Genomic DNA, 7042 nt, shown 5'->3' with positions numbered 1-7042 from the left:
CATACCAGGGACAGATGTTGTTTTCTAAATACCTGATCTCTCCAAAATTTCAGACTAGCTTGGAGAGGCCTTTGAAGTTTTTTTTATAAGTGGCATATTATGTGGAGGAATTAGGAAGATGTGTCAGACTGGAGCAGTAATATATGGAGAGGTATTTTTTTTCTTTTCTTTTTTGGGTCACACCCGGTGATGCACAGGGTTTACTCCTGGCTCATGCACTCGGGAATGACTCCTGGCGGTGCTCAGGGGACCATATGGGATGCTGGGAATCGAACCCGGGTTGGCCGCATGCAAGGAAAACACCCTACCCGCTGTGCTATTGCTCCAGTCCCCTGGAAAGGTCTTTGTAAGTTTTGAGTTTAAAAGAGTTTTACAGTAAATACCAGACAACCACTTCAGAGTATGCAATATGATATATTTTATATATATCTGCTTCACTACGTAACTATCAATCTGTTCACCTTCTAGCCTTTTGTAAGTTCAGCTTATCTATTTTTAATTTATATTTTAGGACCCCAGCCCTTGGTACTCAGGGCAGGCCTCTACAATCAGGACTTTCGTACCCAGTAGGAGCTATTTCCCTAGGTTCCTGGTGTTATTTTTCAATAAAAATCTAAGAAAGCTGCAAACATTAGTAACTCTTTTCTAAATACTTTAGCATGCATATAATTATCTAGAGTTCTATGTTTATTTATAGTTCTTAGGGGGTTTTGGGTGAAAATTATGTACATTGAAATATACAAACCGTAAGTATTTTACTTGTAAGTTTTCACAGGCACCTCTATTTGTGTACCCAAATCATTATCAAAGTATAAAACATTTGCATTATTCTAGAAAGTTCCCCCTTTTCCTTTTCCAGGAGAAGGGGTTCCCCCTTCTCCTTCTCCTTAATTCTTACCAGTTATAGAACTTTATTTAAATGGAATTTAAATAAAGTTTAAATAGAATATTTAAATAAAATTTAAATAGAATAATCTAGTGCATTCTTTATCTTTTTATCTTTTTTATATGGCTTATTCAGATTTCTACATCTTTGGTAGTTTTCTTTTTGTTATGTTGCAGTATTTCTATACTACCGGTATTTTCTGTTCTACTATTAATGAATATTTAGATTTTTCCATTTTTGTATTATTATGAATAAAGTATAGATAAGATTTTTGTTGTGTAATTATTATAGAAATATGCTTATATTTTTTATTTAGTTTTTTGAGACTCAGAAGGAAATATAGTTTTGTTCTTTAATTCCTGGCATCCATGCGACTCACAGAACTAAAAAATCTGTGAGATCCACAGAGCTTAAAGGATCTTTTAGACAATCAGTGTGGTTGTAAGTCAGCAAAGTTGAGTTGATCTGCGGTAGTAGTCTTAGAAAACTAAGACACTGGGAAGTAGAGAAGCTGCTGTAACAAATGTCTAAATATATGGAAGTGGCTTTGGAATTGGGCAGTGGAAAGAGGCTGGGAAAAAAAGTTGAGTTTCATGACAAAAACCTAGATTACTTTAACAGACTGCTAATAGAAATATGGGTCTTAAAGATTCTACCAGTGAGGTTCATAGGAAATGAGAATGATGGTAGAGCAAATGTGAATTGCCTTGTGAAGATTTAGATTGTCACAAAGAGATTGCTACAGGAATCTGGACTTCTATGACACTGTGGATGAGGACTCTGGAAAATGCGTTATTTGAAACGAGAGGAAAGGGGATCTTTGCTATATATGGCGGAAATTCCATCCTACTCTTCTACGACAAGCAGAACTAGTAAAGGAGAAAATTCTATTTTACCTGAGGAGCTCTCCACGCAAGCATTGGAGGGGCAACTTGTTTTTTTTAATTAGTAAAATAATATGATTAGTATCGCTGTATCACTGTTAACCCGTCATTCATCGATTCGCTAGAGCAGGCACCAGTAATGTCTCCATTCATCCTAGCCCTGAGATTTTAGCAGCCTCTCTTTACTTGTCGTTTCTAATGGTGCATTGGAGGCTCTTTTAGGGCCAGGGGAATGAGACCCATCATTGTTACTGGTTTTGGCATATCGAATACGCCACGGGGAGCTTGTCAGTAAAATAATGGCAAGTACTTGATTAGTAAAATAGTATAAAAAGACATAAAGTAAAAAAAAAGATATTTTGTAGTAGCAAAATAATACAAAATATTTTGTAATTGTAAAATAATACAAAAAAGACATAATTTTTTTAAGAAAACATAATTTGGTGATTTAGGAACTTCTTGACCTACCCAGACTATAAGTGATGAGAGGGAAAGGCAGAGAAAGAGAGAGAGAGACAGACAGAGAAAGGGAAAGAGAGAAACAGAGACAGACAGACAGAGATTCACAATCAAGAAAGCAAGCTCTGGAGTTAAAATGGAGTGTGGAAGAATGGACCAAGACAACTTTTGCTAATGAAAAGAAGTCTGAAGAAGAGATGACTGCAAATCAAATAAATGTTTAATTTATGTGAGACTAAGTGGGTGAAGGGGCTGAGCTATAGCACATCGGGTAGGGCATTTGCCTTGCTTGCGGCAACCTGGGTTTGATTCCTCCACCCCTCTCAGAGAGCCCGGCAAGCTACCGAGAGTATCTCACCCTCACGGCAGAGCCTGGCAAGCTACCCGTGGTGTGTTCAATATGCCAAAAACAGTACCAACAAGTCTCACATGGAGATGTTACTGGTGCCGCTCTATCAAATCAATGAGCAACGGGATGACAGTGCTATAGTGAAGTGGGTGAATCACAAATTTTTTCAACCATATCACCAAAAATCAAGAATAGGAATGGGTATCAGACAATATAGTGGAGGATGCTCTTTCCTAACGGAGTTAATTCCTGTGACATGCAAAAGAGACCCACTAAGCTTTTAAGGAAACCATATGAGCATTCACAGAGAACGGTAGGACTTTGACAATTCTATCTGCAAGAAACAAACGTGCCATATTTTATGAAGAGTATGACTCAAAGTGTCAAGGCTGGTTCACAGAGGGCAGAGCCAAGGATAATTCTAAGACTTTGAAAGATAAAGCACTTTGCTCCATTGTATTTCTAAATTGCTTCAGATCCTTCTTTTCCTTTTCCCTGTACCTGAAGTCAATGTCATGGGGTATCCTGCCTCTTTCCTTCCATGTTTTATGGATTTGGTCTCACATCAAGGTCTTTAATCCATTTTTTGAGTAAACATTTATGTATGGTATGAATTAGTAGTATAATTTCTTTCTTTTAACGTGGATAATCAGTTTTTATCATATGTTGACGAGACTTTCCTTTTTCCATTTTAGATTCTTGCTTTCTTTGTTATGAATTAACAGTCCATATACCTACCGGTTATTTCTGGGCTATTGATTCTATTCCATTGGTCTGAATGTCTGCATTTATTTGAGTACCACAATGCTTTGATTACAGTAGTTTACATTATAGTTTAAATAATGTCCCCTATCTTCTTTTTGTATGTCTTGTATAGTAATGTCTCCTATCTTCTTTTTTCCTTAGTACTGCTTTAGCTATTCAGGGGTTTTGTGTGTCCATACAACTTTTAGCTGTATTACTCTATGTTTTGAATAATACCATTTTATTTTAATATGGATCACAGTGATCTTTATACTACTCACTTTAACAATGCTAATTCTTTCCATCTGTAACCACATAATTTTTTTCCATTTATTTGTGTTATCTATTTCTTTAATAGTCACATACAGTCATTGAAATATTTTACTAGTATTGTGTTTCTGTCCAAGTCTCGCATGGGTTACTCTTGATCCCTTCATTGACCTTCTACTGTTTACAAGAGATCCACTTGAGCTGGTGATTCCAGCAGAGCAAACTAAAAGTGTTTATGTGGTTATCCCTCCCTGCTCTTATTGTGCAGATGCAAATAACTGGTCAAATCAATTGGAACAGGAATTAAATTGTAAAGGAATTACCTTGACTATAATTATTTGGTAGAATTAAGGTAAAATTGGAGAGAAAAATATGTTTTAGCATCATTTTCATAGACATCAGATAATCTAGTTCTTTTTTAGTTTTGAGGCTTTGGTTTTTTACTTATGAATTTGACTGGATTTCTAATTTTTCTTACATCTGACTAGAAGCTTCCCAGCAAGTGTATCCAGTTATTTTCTCTATCTTGCTGCCATGAGTTAGTAGAAAAGTGAGACTGTAATTTTTCTGAAGCCATACAAGCCAGAGATGGTGAACTCCACAAAAAGATCTCACTAAAACAACCATGTGCAGAGACATGTACTGGTGTTGTTGGGGTTTGTTTGTTTGTTTGTTTGTTTGTTTTTGCTTTTTGGGTCATACGCAGCGATGCTCAGGGGTTACTCCTGGCTCTGCACTCAGGAATTACTCATGGCGGTGCTTGGGGGACCATATGGGATGCCAGGATCAAACCCGAGTCTGCTATGTGCAAGGTAAACGCACTACTCGCCGTGCTACGGCTCTGGCCCCTGGTGTTGTTTTCTGAATACCTGATGTTGTCAGAGAAAACACAGGAGAATCTGGCAGCTGAAAGTGCTTCCATCTCAATAGCTAACAAGCTTCTCCACAAGTTGGCTATAGAATTTCTTCTTGGAGTTCTGGTTTGCTTCTATCTTTAACCTTTGGTTTTCTTTCATTTATATAGAGATACCTACCACTTTATTATTTGTCTAATAAAATAGGTTTGCTTTTGGGATCTATCTTCAGATCACTGCCAGACATTGGATACAACAATTTAATTAGACTGATTCTATTGTTAAGTGAGAGACAGATTCTATAACATAGTTAAACAAATGTACTACAGCGATAGCACAGTGAGTAGGGTGTTTGTTTGCCTTGCACACGGCTGACCTGGGTTTGATTCCTCCGTCCCTTTCAGAGAGCTCAGCAAGCTACCGAGAGTATCCTGCCGGCACGGCAGAGCCTGGCAAGCTACCCGTGGCATGTTCAATATTCCAAAAACAGTAACAACAAGTCTCACAATGGAGACATTACTGGTGCCCGCTGGAGCAAATTGATGAACTCAAGGACAGTGCAATAGTGCTACAGTTAAACAAATCAACTTCTGGGATTGTGGAATTTCTTGAGAAGTTCCAAAGGTGAGACTGTAGGGGGGCAAAGATGTACCACCCAGAATATGTCTTTGGAGAAGGATGATTTAATGAGAGAGGAGTATGAAGGCTAGATAGAAATTGCCTTTGGAAAAAAAAAAAAAGCACATGTAAAGGAAGTACTGACTCTTAAGGGGTCCTCCTCTGTAGCAGGGAAACCTGATCTCCTTATCTCTCTCCGTGGGAAAGGCAGAACCTGAAATTGCAGACCTTTGTTTACTTGCCTTCCCTGATAAGGTTCCTAACTAACCTCTCTACTTCCCAAATTCCTATTCTTAGCTGAGCAATTTAAGGATGGCACCTGAAGTCATCTGGGTGAGTTACTCAGTTTTATACTCACAAATGTACACAGAAGTTTATATGTGATTAATAAGCTTCCTTTTTACCTTTTCTCTTATCCATTTATATGATGCTTATCTGATTATTTGTCCAGCCTCTGAAGAATGCAGAGTGCTATGACTTGATTCCCTTATGCCTAAAGGCACCCTTCTTCTGACTGAAAAAGTTCTCTTCTATTTCCTATTTTCCAAAAATTTTAATTAAGCATCAGTGTGATCTTTGTCAAATTAATTTTTCTGCCTCTTTTAAAGTTTTTTTTTCTCTTGCTAATAAAGTAAATTGCTTTGATTTTTAAATGCTAAACTAATCTTGCTTTGTTAGAATAAACTCTTACCTGGTTTGTGACAGCTAATTTTATGTGTCAACTCAACTGAACTAAGGGATGCCCAGAGAGCGGTAAATGTTATTTCTGCCTGTGTCAGTGAGATATTCCTGGAAGAGATTAGCATTTGAATTGATGATGGGCCTCTCCTATGTGGGTGGATATTGTGATTCTGTGAATTATAATTAGAAATATACATTTGGTCTCAGTCTCCTTTCTCAGAATAAATCCCCTAAAATCCTTGGAATTTCTACTGAGAAAGATAACTTTGTCTTTTGTTATGTTAATAAGGTGACATTTGAAACCCACCTAGAGATGGGATTTGATTGCCAGTAAACCAGCCCTTTGGTTGATTAGAAGATTAGGATTTTCAGTCCCCCTTTAGACCTCTGAGGCATGGAGAGGTTTACAAAGGTGGAACACTCACCAGTGATTTAACCAATCATGCCTGTGCACTGTGTCGTAGGGAAAGGACAACCAACTAGGGAAGAGGGCAATGAAACAATTTTCATTGGGAGGGATATCCACCTGCAAAAACTGGACAAAGTCTTCAAAGAAAGAGAAGGGTCTGGTTTCATGTACTGCAGAGAAAGAGAAAGGAGAGAGAAAGAGAAGAGAGAGTGGTAGCACTGTCGCACTGTAGCACTGTCTTCCTGTTGTTCATCTATTTGCTTGAGCGGGCACCAGTAATGTTTCCATTGTGATACTTGTTGTTACTGTCTTTGGCATATTGAATACGCACAGGTAGCTTTCCAGGCTCTGCCATGCGGGTGGGATACTCTGGGTAGCTTGCTGGACTCTTCGAGAGAGATGGAGGAATCAAACATGGGTCGGCTGTGTGCAAGGCAAATGTCCTATCGCTCCAATCCAAAAATATGGAATGCTTCGTGAATTTGCATGTCACTCTTGCGCAGGGGCCATGCTAATATTCTCTGTATCATTCCAATTTTAGCATATGTGCTGCCGAATATCTTATATATAGTCTAGACTTTCAAAAAGGAAACTCCTATATTCAAGAGGGAGAACTCAAATATGCACAATTATAGAACATATAATATACTTACATCACATGTACAGAAAATGGTGAGAAATGTCATCAAAGCTGTGTGTTTCACTCTAGTAATCAAGTCCACAGGAGCTCGGAATCCAGCAGGTTCTACTGCCTATTTGGGACTTGTGCTTTTTAAGCAGAAGTTGTTCTTAAGGTTCTGCTTTGACCCCATTAGAAGCAACCTCTCCTGGGACAGGTTTTCATACCCTCCAAACTGCAGGCCTTGGGCCAGTCTATTTCAGCACTTC

The 7042-nt window shown here is 38.1% G+C and overlaps 1 non-coding gene across 1 annotated transcript; it reads right to left on the bottom strand.

Annotated features, from left to right (window-relative positions):
- Positions 1 to 6612: 6612 nt before the first annotated feature.
- LOC129405262 (U6 spliceosomal RNA) lies at positions 6613 to 6717 on the bottom strand. Its single transcript, XR_008630443.1, has one exon. It is a non-coding gene; the product is annotated as a U6 spliceosomal RNA (small nuclear RNA).
- Positions 6718 to 7042: the final 325 nt, after the last annotated feature.

Source organism: Sorex araneus, chromosome 5 (genome assembly GCF_027595985.1).
Source record: "Sorex araneus isolate mSorAra2 chromosome 5, mSorAra2.pri, whole genome shotgun sequence".
NCBI classification, from domain to species: domain Eukaryota; kingdom Metazoa; phylum Chordata; class Mammalia; order Eulipotyphla; family Soricidae; genus Sorex; species Sorex araneus.
Note: the sequence above shows the minus strand (reverse complement) of the source record. Positions and strands in the feature narration are given on the sequence as shown.